General features: G+C 36.4%; 1 protein-coding gene across 1 annotated transcript in view; it reads right to left on the reverse strand.

Annotated features, from left to right (window-relative positions):
• Nucleotides 1–15,843, reverse strand: part of Il1rapl1 (interleukin 1 receptor accessory protein like 1) — a 1,228,987-nt gene extending 1,213,144 nt beyond the window's left edge. The window contains exon 1 of the mRNA XM_021728996.3: nt 14,663–15,843. The gene's annotated coding sequence lies outside the window, so the exon portion shown is untranslated. The remainder of the gene's footprint in view (nt 1–14,662) is intronic.
• Between the last annotated feature and the right edge of the window lie 462 nt (nt 15,844–16,305).

A 16,305-nucleotide genomic window follows, 5' to 3' on the forward strand; every position in this document is an offset into this window, starting at 1 on the left:
ATAGTCTTTTAAAAACAGTCTTCTCTGTGGTGAGGAACTCATAAGCATTCAGAAATTAAAATTATTTATATTAGCATTGGGTTCAGGAGTAATAGAAAATTGCTTAAACTGAAGGCAGAGTTCTGTTAAAGCAAAAAATCCATACCTGACATAATTTCCAGAAGCTACATAGTCCTTAATTAAAGCACATCATACTTGATGTCAGTGTTCTGATCTACTCTTTTTTGATTAGATAATATGTTCCTAATTAAAAATCAGCCTTTTCATAATAATAGAGACAATGCTGATGTCAGTAGTAATGATGATTGCATTGAAATAAGAACTCAAGGGCTGGGATTGTGGCTCAGCAGTAGAGTGCTTGCTAAGCACATGCAAGGCCCCCCAGCACTGAAAAGAAACAAAGAGATTGATTGAAAAAGAAATTTAGAAGGGCTGGGACTGTAGCTCAGTGGTTGAGCACTTGTCTTGCATGTGTGAGGCACTGGGTTTGATACTTAGTACCACATAAAAATAAATAATAAAATAAAGATAAGAAAAAAAGAAATTTAGAACCCAATACATTTGTGCACCACCCTACCTTATCCCACACTTTACTACTTACTCCCATTTGATTATTAGAACAGGTCTCACACAAATAAGTTTTCTTAAAAACTCATTAGGTATGAATAATTTTCCAGCTACCTTTTGATATTCTCAAAAACGAACATGTATATGCAAATATATACTTTAGGTACTGTATTTTTTTCTTGGAGTGGTAAGGACTTAATTATAATAGCTAGATTTAGTTAAGATCTGTGACTGAAATGATGATTAAGTAAACTCAATTTTCATAATATCCTTTAGTTTCCCAAAATTGCAACATGAGATTTTATCATATATATTGTTTTATCCTTCTGTAATCACAGCCAATAGTGACATTAAAATTAATAATATTGGGCTAGCAGGAGTTCTAAAACTAATAAAGGATGAGTTTAGATCTATGAGGATTTGAATCTTTGACTCCAGGAAATTGGCAGTTCAACAAAGATGCCTAGAGAATAACCCACACCTTTACTGATTATAATCTTAAGAAATTAAAACTAACTTTAAGTTTGGAAACAGGAAATGACAATTCTTTTTTATTTATTTATTTTTTATGTGGTGCTGAGGATCAAACCAGCGCCTCGCACGTGCAAGGTGAGCTCTCTACCACTGAGCCACAATCCCAGCCCCATTTATTTTTACTTGCAAATAAAAATGAGGTTTAAATAACTTCTGATGCACAGTCTGTTCCAATAGCCATCACTCATCTCCCCTACCACCTACATAGCTCTTTTGAGTAGAAAACTTAAAATAACATGACTTACCTACTATAAAGGATGTGGCACTGTGTGGCAGAGGGGAAAAAAATCAATTATATCAAGTCTGAGGACAAAAAGAAAAGTGTGCTGTGTACAAATAGCATGATGCAACCAGTAAAAACAATGTTTGAGCCTGGAGACTTGAAGTTATATTTAATGAAAAATTATATAGTGAATATATAGAGATGTTATAATCTCCTTAAGCTTGATAATTTTTATTTGAAAAAAAAATGAGATATATAGACCCATAATCAAGGGGAATGTTAGAATGAAAAAGCAGTAGCAGCTTCATTTAATTCTTAGTCTTTTAAAACAGCATTTTGTTTTGTTTTGTTTTGTAATCCCAAAAGATAAGCCAGGATCAGACATGAAATAAAGTAGTTAATCTATTTACTTATTAGTACTGGGGGGGGGATTGAGCCTAGAGGTGCTTAACCACTGAGCCACATACCCAGCCCTTTTTATTTTGCAACAGGGTCTTGCTAAATTGCTTAGAGCCTAGGCAAATTGCTGAAGCTGGCTTTGAACTTGGGGTCCTCCTGCCTCAGCCTTCTGAGTGCTGGGATTCAAGTATGTACCACCATGCCCAGCCAGATTCAATTCTTGAGAACAGAAGTGGTGGTGGTGGTGAGGATAACTTTTTCTTTTAGAAGACAATTTTTGTGAAAATACTTAATAATGCAGTTTCTGTGTCAATAAGTGAATTGCTCAGTCTAGTTTAGTACTTTCATTAAGTATGGGGTAGGCAGAAAATCTGGTAGTATTTGTTGAACTGAAAGGAGTTGATCATTTAGTCAAATGTCAGATCAATTGAGGGTAAAAGTTGTCAAAGTGGTTGTTTATTAAAGTGAACATTAGTTCATGTATAATTATTTGAGTTATAGGTTAGAGAAGTTTTATCTGGAAGGGTGTATACCGAGTCCCTTCCTATTAAAATTTTCTATGATTTAATGAATGGTTGCCCATTTAGACATAGTCACCTCTCTTGAAAATTACTGGCAAAATTAAATCTCATTGTATTCAACCTGATTGAATAAATTCACAGGGGAAAAAATAGAAGCTCCTCCTCTCACCTCACTAGGATAGAAGAAAGCATTTTAAAATTTCAAGTAATAGCACTTCCCTTGCATTAAGAAATTAATATTTTCACATAATATCAAAAGTGAACTGTTATATGAAACTCTTCAGTAAAAAAGGAACTCTAGGATCTTATTTCTATGTTTTTTTTTTTTTTCAAGTACTGGGGAATCTAACTGATGGGCACTTTACCACTGAGTTACATCCCCAGCCCTTTAAAATTTCAAGACAGGGTCTCACTAAGTTGCTGAGGCTGGCCTCCAACTTGAAATCCTCCTGTCTCAGCAACCCAAGTCACTGGGATTCCAGGCATGTGCCTGGAACCACGTCTGGATTATTTCTATGATTTTAAATTCATCATATTCAAAGCTAGTCTCCTTACCCCCATGAACTCCAAATTTCAGCTGGGGAAATGCTAATGAAACACCACTTTCATTGTTTATACCAATCAATCCACACTCTTCAAGAAATTCCACTACCACTCGGTCCACGGAGTCTGCACCTTCTGCCAGCTTTCACTGTCCTTCCATAGCCTGGTCCCAAACAACTCAAACAATTGTTATATTATCCTTAGAATTCAGAAAACTTAACCCACTCTCCTTTCTTCCATTTTCTTGCCCTTTCCCTGAGCCCCCAGCCAAGCCTCTTTTTAACCTTGATATCAGGCATAAAAATCACAGAACACCCCCCCAAAAAAAATCAGTCCTATGCAAACTCTTCAGACATGGATTTTTCAACACCTTCTTTTCTGTGTAGGGAAGTCTAGGACACATAGGTACCTAGGAGATGCTCATTATCTATTTGTGATCTGGTAAATTATAGTAGTATTAATTTAAATATGGTTTCAACTTTATTCCTCAATGAATCATATTCTCTGAAACAAAATTATAAGGAGCAAGTCCTTCTACTATTAGTTTTCTTTTTTTGCTCCTTTAAACAAGTATCTAAAATTTTATATTTCCACAGCAATTTCTTACCATATTTTCGTAGCCCATCTCAAGGAGCAAGGGAAAATTGTGACCTTGTCGGACTTTCCAAATAGCTTCCACTGCCCTCTTCATGGTATATATCCCCATCCTGCAGCTGAGGACTAGCAGCTGAGCCCCTCATTGGGAATTGCCCTCAGCTGCAGAGAACTGTCTTGTCTGAGGTTATGCTCCTGCCTGATATGGAAACAGAAAACTCCAGCTCCTTGACTCAATTTGAGACAAATTGAAGGATCATCAAAACTCCAGAACTGAAGGACCATCAAAAAAAAAAAAAAAACTCCATACCTTACTATAGAAACTTCTAAGGCCCCAGTTTCAACCACATTACAGTCAATTTCTCCCTAAGCCTCACAAACAACAAAACCTGCCTGCAAGTCTCCATTTCAGAGACTGTTTCCAGGGAACCTAATTGAAGACATCTGTCTTCCCCACGGGTCCATAAGATTTGAAGGCAGATACTGCCTTGAATATCTTTGGCCTGGGTTAAGCCCCAAGCCTGCAATGGAGAAGGTTCTTAAATAGTATTTCTCATTTATTCATGTGATGGAGTTAATCAATGCATATTAGAAGGAATGATTCTGATGATGTAATAGGATTCATAGACAGTGAGTGATTACTAAGGCATCAACAGAATTTCCAAATAGAAGGGACTTAGTCTGTGCCATCATGATGGAAAGAATGTTAAATTTGATAGTTGAAACTAATTTGGCTGGGCATTTTGGGAGGATATTCCGAAAGCATCCAATATCAATAAGAAAGTAGGGTAGAAGGAGAGAAAGAAAGTTCAGAGACAGAGTGTTTCTGCTAAAGCCCTCCCAAGGAGCCTCTTGGGGCTCCTACTGACTTCAAAAAGTGTTTTAAAGTACAAAAATCTGTGCCCCATTCCCAAACTGAATCAGAATCTTCAAGGCTAAGGGAGTGAGTTTTGACAATAGCTGAACTGTGTGACTTGTTCTTTTATCTAAATCTCAATGATGATACATGTAACATTGAGTTTGTACCTAAGTAAATTGCTTTCTTTTTCATTTTATCTTTAACATTGTTGGCCATTTCCCAGCTTACTAGAACTTCCCACGTGGAATAACCTGAAAAAATATGGGGGAAAAAATAATATCTATTTTTTCTTTTCTTCTGCTTATTTAAATAGAGATAAAATTTTGTTTTTATTTGTGGTTTTTTTTTTGGGGGGGGGTTGTTCACTTTGGTACTGGGGATTGAACCCAGAGGTGCTTTTCCACTGAGGTAAGTTTCTAGTCCTTTTTCTTTTCTTTTTTTTTTTTTTTAATTTTGAAAAAGGATCCCTTTAAGTTGCTTAGGCTGGCCTTGAACTTACAATCCTCCTCAGGCTCCCTAGTCACTGGAATTACAGGCATGTGCCACCATGCTGGGCAAGATAAAATATTTGATAAGGGAACGACTTTATAGTAAGCTAGCATGAGAGTTTTATATTACTAGGAGACCTATTTTCCCATTTTCATGTACACTTCAATTGTTATAATTATTGGCAGTTAACAAAAGTTCACACTTGCTAGGAATAAATCCTGTTATCTTGTTATTGAATACATATTCTACTATAAAGCAATATTCTTTCTCTACATGATCTTAGTATAAAACCATTTTGGAATTTATATTTCCCCCTTGCCATTACATTATATAAGTTACTTTCTTTTCTTTTTTTCCCTATTGCTTTATTCAATTTCCCCTTCCTTCCAAATGAATTGTCACTTTAGGGTCACTTTGCTGTTGCCACCACCACTGTAAAGAAATAAAGTTTACACATTCTCAAGTGTATTCATTGAAGAATTACATTTAAGCCACAACATTTTTTTTTTAAAGAGAGAGCGAGAGGGAGGGAGAGAGGAAGACAGAGAGAGAATTTTAATATTTATTTTTTAGTTTTCGGCGGACACAACATCTTTGTTTGTATGTGGTGCTGAGGGTCGAACCCGGGCCGCACACATGCCAGGTGAGTGCACTACCGCTTGAGCCACATCCCCAGCCACACAACATTTTTGCTAGGATGTGTGGTAACTTTCTAATAGCTCTAAGCAAAGATAGTTGAATGAATCAGTGCCACTACTGTATGTTGCCATTTGCTTTATTAAAAAAAAAAAAAAAAAAAAGCTTGGGCTGAGACTGTGGCTCAGTGGTACAGTGTTCCACTAGAATGAGTTAGACACTGGGTTCGATCCTTAGCACCACATAAAAATAAATAAAATAAAAGTATTGTGCCCATCTACAACTAAAAAAAAATTTTAAAGCTGATTTTTTTAACTCTAGCCTCTGTGTTTATCTAACATTGCTAACACTGTCTTAGAGAGGAGGAAAGAAAAAAGTAAATGAAGAGAGTCTATGATGGCTGTTTGAGGACTGAGTTCAACGTGAAGACAATTGCAATAAATATGACACTCAGGAGTCCTTGGGAACTTCTCAAAACTAGGAATCAAAGGTACTTAGGAAATATAGACTTTCAATTTCTTCCCCTTCTTCCTAAAGCATAAATCTGATATATTGTAAAATATTGTTTTCATTATACTCATGAAATCTCATTCCATTTACTCTTTTCTGACCAACCTGCAGTCTCTGAACTCCAGCCTTATCTTCAGATGTTATACATCACATATTCCATTCTCTGTAGAAACTAGAATATTGGCTCTTCCCTAACCAAGCTCTATTTGCTTCTGCTTACAATATCTTTGTTTTTGATCTCCCTCTACTTAGAATGTTGTATCTTCTCCACAGCATTGCTAACTCCAAAGTGAACATAAAGCCTTCCTCCTTTAGCAAACTTCTCCTAATCCCTCCATGTGCATGAGTTCTAACTCTTTCCAGAGCCTGTACCATACTTTGCCACCTCTCTTAGAAATATACATGATAAACTATCTTGAATTACAGTTGTATGTGAGTTTATTAGCCATACCCAAGACTAACTATATGATATCACTCTCTGTGTATCTCTTGCCTCCTAAAATAACTATGGTGGAAGAGAAAGGAAAGGGGAAGGAAGGAAGGAAGGAAGGAAGGAGAAAGAAGGCAGTCAGGCTGGCTGGCCATTTTTCCTCCATCAGTCTGTTCATAGGCTACAACTACCTACTATTAATCCTCTTTCCTTAATTATATATTTTTCCTTTATTACTTTCCTAAATCAGAAGCTTTTATCTCATCTTACAATGCACCATGTATTTTGGAAAATATAGATCTAAAACTGATCTGCTAACCAGAACTTAAGCATTTGTTTACATAATGATTTACTGATAGCCTACTACAGACCCTGCACAATGCTGGTCCCTGGAAATATAAGACAGACCAGCACTTGCCCCCTTGTGCTAAACTAAACCGTTCACTCTTTGAGGAGTGCACACCCACTGACATGAGCAGCTTACTCTGTGACTATGTTATTAAGGGCCCTGTTGGAGAATCCTGAGAGGGGAAAGCAGCAGTCCCAAACCCCTAGAGACCCCTTGAATGAATTCATTCTGCACACTGTGGAGCTGGGTGCCTCTTGAGTACTATTCAGGAGTTCTGTCATGGTGAGAACAATTAAGGACTCTAACAGAGGTATTCAAAAACCAAACACTGAGAGCCACCAGATTCATTTGTTACATTCAAATTTTCTCCCTTGGCCACATGAAGCTTTGTTTACACAAAATATCTGATACCATTCTAAGTCTTTCAGTTTTCCATTTTTATTGCTGTGTTTATCCCCCTGGCTGTGTCTCTTCTGAAATAGAGTTGGTGGAGGAACTGTAACTTCATGGTATTCACAGCCAGTGCCATTTTTCCATACAGGTATGTTAACAGCAGCTATACAGTAAGTCTGTGGCACACTGCAAGATCTAAACCTGAGTAAAAGTATGTCCTTCACAGCCCTCCCTCCACCTTAGCCTCAGTGGACTACATTATAGATGATACTTTTCTGAGTCAGAAAAAAATGGCATATTTTCTGTAAATGTTTCTATTACAATACAAAGTGAAGTCTGTTATTCCAAACTTTTCTATTTAGTATATTAACAGTGATTCATATATCAAACATGTTGACAAAAAAGGTGTGTGTGTATGTGTGTGTGTGTGTGAACACATTCATATGCCAACTGACTTAGTAGCTGTGTGATTGTAGCTTAGTAAACCTGATAAAATATCATGGTCTTTATTTTTCTCAAATTCATTCATTGTTGACTATGTAAGCAAAGTGACCCTGTTGATAAAGAAATGAAATATGATATCTTTTCAAAGTAGGATAAAGTATAACTAAAAGATATTTGGTAAGACCCCTCAGTGGAATGCCATGGAAACAAGAAAACAGCATGCAACACTGTAACAATAATGATTGTTCTTAATGCCACAGATTTCCGGAATGGAATGTTTAAGAAAGTCAGGAAAAAGGAGAAACTCCAAAGAAAAGCACTTCTCTGCAGGTGGGGAGATACAAAACTTAGCAGAAAAAGGACAGCATGGAAAAAGTGAGGTGGCCCACCAGTGATCTCATTGCCCAACTCTCCTTTCTATTATGTCTCCAGGTAAAATAAGGCCAAGGATGGCATTCTGTACCCAAAGAAAAAATAAAGTCAACATGTTATGTGCAGGAAAGTCATATAAGTAATTGCAAGTCAATAAAGTGAACTAGAGAGCAAAAGATTAGATGTGCTAACATTAGCCAACAAGAAATATTATTCTTCTTATGCTGCACTATGAAAAAAAGTATATGGTTCTGCAGGACATATTGCTATGCAACTAAAATATAATATTGAAGACTTGTATCATATCAAGGAACCAGAATCATGCATCATGAGAAAACCAAGAAACTGTAAGATCTTAGATATTTAATTTCATTTCTCTGATTTACATTTCCTTATTTTCTAAAATGAAGGTATCCTTTACCATATACTTTATATAAATCCATCAGATTTTTATGAAGCTACCTTAATTACCTCTGGTAATATTTATAATAATTCATTTTTATTTGGGCTGCAATAAAAACAATGTTTATTTGGGTTTTTTATAAGCTATTGTTTTGTAATATCAAATGATTTTAAGTAATAACCCTTCAATTCTAAAATTTGAATGGGAATTTACCTACATTGGAACTTTAAATGTGCATTCTTGGGAAATCACATAACCTAAGTTCATCCACCCCAAAATTCAACTCCTTTGATCCACAGAGCACCATAATATAAATTTGCTTTTCACGTGCATATGTAATGTTAAGAATTTTGGCTCTAGTCATATGGGCCTTTTATTTAGTGGAGCTGCAGGAGTTACTCCAAGAAGTTTAGAATCTACGTATGCACAAAACTTTGTAGATGAATAAACAATGCATTTCAAAGATATATGTGCACCCTGTTGTGAATATATGCATATTAATTTTAAAGAATTATCGTGCTCACATTAATTGATTGTAATTATTCATTATGAATTTTCTTAATCAAGTGATGCTGAAAGTCAAACTATGATTAAGTGGTATTCCATTTGTTAAATGAACATTTACTTTTGTTTAAATTAAAATATCAGAAAATGATAAGGATCACTGTATTACATCAGTGGTATTACATGTAAACATGGATAGGGTATGAATGTATCAATTAATTCACTCTAATCAAGACATGAGATGATAATCCACTATGGATAATTTTATGATTATTTATATGCTGATTTATTATAATTATAATTCACATAAAGTATAAGATACATAATCAGCAAATATATTGAAAGTGCAAAAATATGTCTATAGTTATATGATCACAATAAACAGTCCATTGAATTTTACCAGTGAATCAAAGTTCCACACACAATATCCTGAATTAGTATTACAATGTACACTCTAATTTTACTGTTAAATTTATGTTCTTAAACCTATAGCTCCTGTGGATAAAATAGCTCTTTAGTGTCATTCATTGTACTTTATGCATAGTTACTGTGTAACTACAGCATGCCCTTTGCTTTGTTGGCATGAAAAAAAAAGATTACTTTTAATGTAGTAAAATAAAAACAAGAAAAAGTAAGTTTTACGAAGTAAAATATGAAAGTGCTTTGTTCTCTTCTTTTGCTTTATCCATAGTTCACCACTTGGCAATTTCAGACCCTGTGTCAGGAAAACAACACCCGGCCATTTGGTCTCCCTTCCTTTGTAGCTAAAAGCCTTAGGAATCCCAGAATTTGGGTATCCGAATATTGTTTCTACAAGAGAACCAAAAAAGCAAGCCAAGAAGAACCTCTCCTTGCAAGTGAATGGTCAGAGTAAATAGCAAGGGTATGTCCACTGAGCCCTGTGGTTGGCCTGTAATGGAATGCTATGTGCAGTGTAAGACACTCCAGGGTGGCATTCTCTGGGTGAAAATTAAAAGCACATTTGTAAGGTGATTAGCTGGATTTGTCAAAATAAACAAGCCTGTCTATATTTCTGTGATATTCCTTTGTTAATCTGCTTCAGCAAAACTAAAGTACTTCCATAAAACATAAAAATATGCATCTTTAAATATAGGAAACTAAGAAAAGCCTTGCTATTTATAGGCATCAATGAAATCAGATAAACATGCATGATCAAATTCATCCAAAACAAAGGAATTGAGAATGCTAAACATAAAAAGCAAATCACTATGAAGTTAGGAAGATGAGGTTGCTCTATACCAAAAGTTTTATTTGTTTAAGTCCATGTACATTTATTTCTTTTTTTTACAGGGTTGATTTTTCACTTTCCAATTCCCCTTAACCAAAATATAAAACTTACTTCTTGGCTTATTTATTCAGTCATTTAAAAACATATATGGAAACTCATATTACTAACTATTCTCTTCTCATTTATGTAAATCTATTTATATTAAGATACAAGAACATTAAAGAAATGCAGCTTTATAAAGCTGTGACACATGGGGGATTGCCTCCCCCTAAAGAACGTTAGTAATTATTGCAACTAGAAAATTCCAAACAGAACTGTTATCTTTATATTCTCATTTCTTCTATTTTACTTGGTATTCAAACTCATTATAGTTCTGTTAATAAGTGATAGTTGAGAGCAGCTTTCTGGTCAGTTGACCCAATTCAAGTGGTAGCATGGAGTTTGTTCATGTATGCTTGTTTGTGTACTCTTTGTACCCGAAACAGAAACTCCTAAGTACTCAGGGGCACTTTCAAAAAGCAATCTCTTTAAAACACTTTCACATACAAAATCCTTAGTTTCCACTCCTTGAATGTTATTCAAAAACAACTATTTTTTTTAATTACTTAAGACAACTACATTCCGATATGAGTACTCCTAAAAAAACCAAAACTAAGTAATGAGTGAAAGTGGCAACCAAAGCCTTTAATTTGTCTAGTAGCTTAAACCACTGATTGATATTATCTACCAGCTTACTCTAACTGGTACTAGAAAGTGTCTAGAAAGATTTACAATTATGGCAAGAGAATAAATATCCTGCTAGATTTGTAAGACTTAGGGGAATCTTTAATAATGATAATTCCGTATATTTCAAAGGCATAGCATACCCTTTCTTTAGAATCACACATAACTATTCTATTTTTTTTAAATGATTCTCTGGAATTCTGAGAGGTCAAGTGCAGTGTCAAAGGTCACAAGGCCAGTAACTAACAAAGTCTGAAGAACATCTCAGGCCCTCTGACTCAGCCCAGAAGTCTACAGTGCCTTAATGTCTCAGAGACATCCTCTTTGAGATTCCTGATACGACTAATGGAAATAGGATTGGAATGTAATAATAAAAATGCTGACAGGAATTTAACTATAGCTGCCCAAATGGCACCATTATAATTATGCTTTATGATTTGAACATCATCAGAAAACTTGCTAATTTTAAATTTTACTAATCAACACTTCTTCTACTGCCATAAATTATAGAATGTTCTGCTTTGCAAAACCACAAGATTTATCAAACTCCAAAGATCATATCTGTTGTAAGACAAAGTATACTCCAAATATTTCAGTGTATAACTGATTAATTTAAGATTTATATTTCAGAATCTTTTAATCTTCCAAAATGTTTTATCTATTAGTCAACCAAAATCATGCTGATTTCTTCAAATATTTTGCAAACATAATAAATTTTTCATTTAAGCTTTTTCCTAGTTATAGGAATACTGTCACTATATGTCTGCTAAATTTCCTGACTTTGCTGAAGCAACTGGTCAGGAAACAAAATTAGTAGCTTCCATATTCATAAATGGTATTTCTTCTTTTTTTCCCCAATTTTTCTAATCTAACCACATAACTTGGGCTGACAATATAGCAATAAAATAGAATAGATATTATATTTTATATTACTCACTGCCTTCATGTTTAAATGCTTTCCTATTAAGCAAAGCTTTTTATTATTGATTTGTAGGATACTTAAGAAAAATGCCATAACCTGCCATGGTTACATAATCCTCTTCCTAAAGAAAGTAACAGGTTATAAGAGCCATTAAAATGATTGAAACTATCTTTCCTAATGTGAGTATAGGCAGTCTTCAAGTAAAAGGATAATAATTACATATTTTTTTCATGATCAGTATCTTTTTATACAGACTTCCTTTTCCATTTTGCTATTTTTCTATCTCCTACTTAGCTTAGAAAACCTGAGAATATGCCCAGTTTGGTAACATATGTGTGGCTTAAGTCAGTAAACAACTGAGGAAGTCATTTATAAAATATTAAAATAAGGGATACTGGAAAAAGAATTGCAGGCTATATTTCTGCTCATAGTTGAAGACTAACAGCCTGGAAGCAGCCGTTGTGTTACCCTGACCCCTGAAGGAAGGAATCAGGAGTTAACTTCACATTCAATTTCCTACACAATATAAACACCAAACCTCCAAATCCACTAGCACAATATATCAATGTTTGGGCATGTCCTGCTGAAATAAGAAAGTCACCTCAAATATCAGACCTCAAAATTTCATTCTACAATTCCACCATTCTGATTTGAGGTGAGCAAACCTTTTCAAAGTTTCTTAGTGGGTGTCTAGATCCTGCACCTGACTCTATAAGATTGTAAGGAAATGGACAATGAGATATAAATGAAAAACAGAAAGAATCATCTCACCTCCCTGAAAGAAAAGTCATTTAGCTTTCTTTGTAAATTAAATGTAAAAGAACTTAGGATATAGCACAAGTGGATGATAAGCTGCAATTGAAGAGGGTTAGAATGTCAGCAGTTTCAATTTTTGTTGAATGTGTGATCTGTTGAAAGGAAACAACAGATCCTAAAACAGCAGAAGGCCAAAAGAAGCTGATGTGCTCCTACTTTTAAAAAAACCAGAGCTCCAAATTAAGCCTGAGGAAAAAATGACATTTTATTCTGCAGTATTCCTTCCTCTGTACAGTGAGCACAGTACATTTATCTCATCTCATGGTTAAAAGTCTCTGGCGACTGCAACATGTCTTTTAAAACATTTGATAAGTAAAACTTGAAAATAGACTGCTTTTTATTTATGGCATTCATAATAATAATGAATTTGATGCCATTTATCTTTTAATTCAATAGGATAGTGTTACCTTTAAAGGTTTTTACTTCTCTTTTCCCAGAGGGTTAAAATGGCCCAGAAAGAGGTTGTCATGGCAAAGATAAAGGTACAAAGCACTCATTTCTGACACACCATGGAAACAATCATCATTTTTTAATGAGAGAAACACCAGACTGAAATCTGCATCAAGCTCTACCAGAAAAAAATACGAGAGGACACTAAATTGTCATTATGTACACAGTCTTCATTTCAATGGGTTTAACTTTCCACTCAGTTCGGGTCACATATTTCAATCATAGGAAAAAGATCTATGACCTTGGCTGGAATCATCAGCCCCAGTCACTCAATGGGACACTTGTGAAACATTGCGGACACATTTTGACTCTCCATGGGTGTGGCTAAAATTGCTCCTATCCAGCCCAAAGCTTACATGATCTGTGCTATCCCTCAGAAACTCACTGAGAAAACTCATGCTAAATTCGCCGCAGAGATCAAGGTTTACAGGACCCTGGAGCTAATCTCTATCTGCCCTCCTCTTCTGTTAGCTGTTACAAGCCTTCAAAAGTTAACAGGGTGATGGAGCCTCTCTATATACAATCATTTCATCTCACTATCGTTGACTGAAACTCACTGATGTAATGAAGTTACATAATCACCGATTATGCACGACTTCCATCCATCTTCCTACATATCCACATATCTTATCCCCTCCCCTTTGGATCAATCTACCAGGTGAGATTTATAACACATGTAAATGCTCCATTCTCTCATCATAGGTACTGAATATGGGACTTTAGCATTGCAGTACAGTGCACTGAACCACGTCATCAATATCGATTTTTTAACCCATTTCTCAGGCAGAATATGCTTAAGCATCCTTAGTGCTCTAGTCTCTAACTTTTCACCAAAAGGGTAAAATAGCAGACAGGACACATCTTCAACTTAAGGTTAAGGGAAGTGTGTAATTGCCTGCATTTCCCAAGCTGGCTGCATTGCAATAATAGGATCGTCTCTGCTTTCAGACCTTCAACTCCCCTGCACGTGGGTCACAGCTTCAGCTATTTAGGATACCGGGCAAATAATTACATTATTGGGCAATTGAACTTGAGAAAGAAAGCGCTATGGTGATATTTAAGATAACATCGCCCTCTTCTTCTGTATTTTAGTCATCATTTTCAGTTTTTTTCCCTTTTTTTCCCCCTTTTACTCCGAGTGATATTCCAATAGATAGAAAAGTAGTGCGGGGCACTTAATAATCTCCAGTAACCACAACCCAGAGAACAATTAACAATGATTATCACCTTAAAGTTTAGGAACTTGACAAGTGGGATGTTCGTGGTCCCATTGCGGCTGTGAAATGCAGCAGAATGCTGCACTGAGTGGAAAACATATTTCTTTTAATGAATAAAGAGTAGGTCGTTTCATTTTAAATGGGGCTCTTCACTTAGTGTTCCTTTTACTGCTGCTACCCCTTCAGAACACAGGAGCCACAATTATTGCATCCAAACAAAGAGTGTCTACCCAGAATTAATTTAAAACACTCTTCTATATCAAAATAATTGGGGGGAGGAAGAGTGATGCTTTGATTTATTTTCAATTATACTCAGAATACAGGCACACATACATACACACACGCACATGCACACACACCAACACACCCAACTGCAGTTATTCCATTCAGTGCCAATAACGGCCACATCACAGCCATCAATGCGATGCAGCAATCATCCAAGTCACCCATTCCTATTACAAATGCCCAAGTTTACTCACACCACTGATGGCTTTGCATATATAAAATGACCTTACCCACAACAGTCTTCCAAATTATTCTCCTCTGGATATCAGTGGGTAAGGTAATTGCTGGTCATCACAATGCGTATTCAGAAAAATCCACGTTTTACTCCTGTGTTCTTTTTCTTGTTTTTGCTAGCAATTAATATCGTGAACAAGATACCCATTCACAAATGCCAAGTTCACCATAAAAGCAGATAATTCCATACAGATCTTCCCTACAAGACTGTCTCCAGTTAGTTCTCAAAGTGCCCGATTGTTTGGTGAAGATACAATCCAGGTGCAGAGCAGGGGGGGAAAGACTAGGAGAAAAAAGAAGAGGCAGATAGAAAAGGAGAGACTGAGAGAGAAGAGAGCATAAAAAAGAGAGGGGGGAAATTAAAAAAAATTTTTTTAAAAAAGAAGGAAGGAAAAAGGCTGATAAGTGAGGAAGTCTGTGAGCTCTATGACAAGAATCGGAGTCTTGCTTGCAAATCTTCTGGATACATGTAGCCGTTCAAATCTTCCTGGTCCCCAAGTAAAATTTCCAAATCCGGGATGCAGCCATAAGAAAGAATCCTATGTATATTTCACAAGTATCCCGCAATAACAGATCCGACGGGGTTTTCCTTGTACAGTACTGCTATGTGAAAGCACACAACCCCTGCTGTTTGGGAAGGTGTCTCCTGGGTCCTAGCTCTCTTCAGCAGCCCCCAAAAATGATTTTTCAAAAGAGAGTGGGGGGAAAAAAGCAGCTTTGCGTTTGTCTTGAATGATGCTAATCCTGAGCGAAAACGACAAGCAAACCACGAATAGCACGAGATCTTGATTAATAGACACAATCCCCTCAAAATATCCCAGAGAAGAAGGAGCGAAAACAAGAAAGAGAAACTGCAATGCATAAATGATTCCAGTGTTTCTACAAGATCGGTTCATTTGATTGAATGCATTCTCTGGTTTGCTGCAAGTCATAAAGAGGATAGTATTACTGCCACCCAATGGATATTTTAGTACTAGCCAATCCACAGACAGCCACCGCTTTGCGAGTTTTAGTTTGCAGAAGACCGAAGAGGAAGGAGGGTAGCCTGGGAATCTTTTGGAAAAGACCCTAGGATGTATAGAATAAGGGGAATCCGTCCTTCCAGGCAAAGCTGTCCCGGAAATTTGGATGCTTACCCAGTCTTGCGTTAGTCACCTTAGAATTATGGTTCCATTTCTCTAGGAAGCAGAAAGGTACAAAGAGCGATGCCTAGGCTGACACTCATAATAACCTCCTTTTCATTTCTTCTCTTTCAAGCGGATTTATATTGCGCGCGATCGCTCAGTCTGGTTCTGAGTATCACTTTAAGACGGATTTCGAAAGGGAGGGGCGCGCAGGGGCTGCTCCAAATCTCAGGTGGCAAGGTGATAATTGTTTCTAAAGGGCAGTTTTGCAAAGTGCTTGTGTCTGTATTGGTATGTAAACTGTGAGTCCTTCAGGCAGCAAGCCTCCCCCGTGCTGTTTCAGTTTGGGAAGGAGCAAAAATCGTCCCTGAGAGAGTGGGGCTCGGAAGAAGAGTGCTTGTGGAAGGCTCACTGGGAGTGGGGGGTAGGGAGGTGGGATGAGGAGCTGAGAGGAGGGGGTTGAAGAGGATCATCCTCCCACCCACCGTGTAATAGCGTTCCTTACAAAAGAGTTC

The sequence above is a fragment of the Ictidomys tridecemlineatus genome, chromosome X (genome assembly GCF_052094955.1).
Source record: "Ictidomys tridecemlineatus isolate mIctTri1 chromosome X, mIctTri1.hap1, whole genome shotgun sequence".
Classification (NCBI taxonomy): Eukaryota; Metazoa; Chordata; class Mammalia; order Rodentia; family Sciuridae; genus Ictidomys; species Ictidomys tridecemlineatus.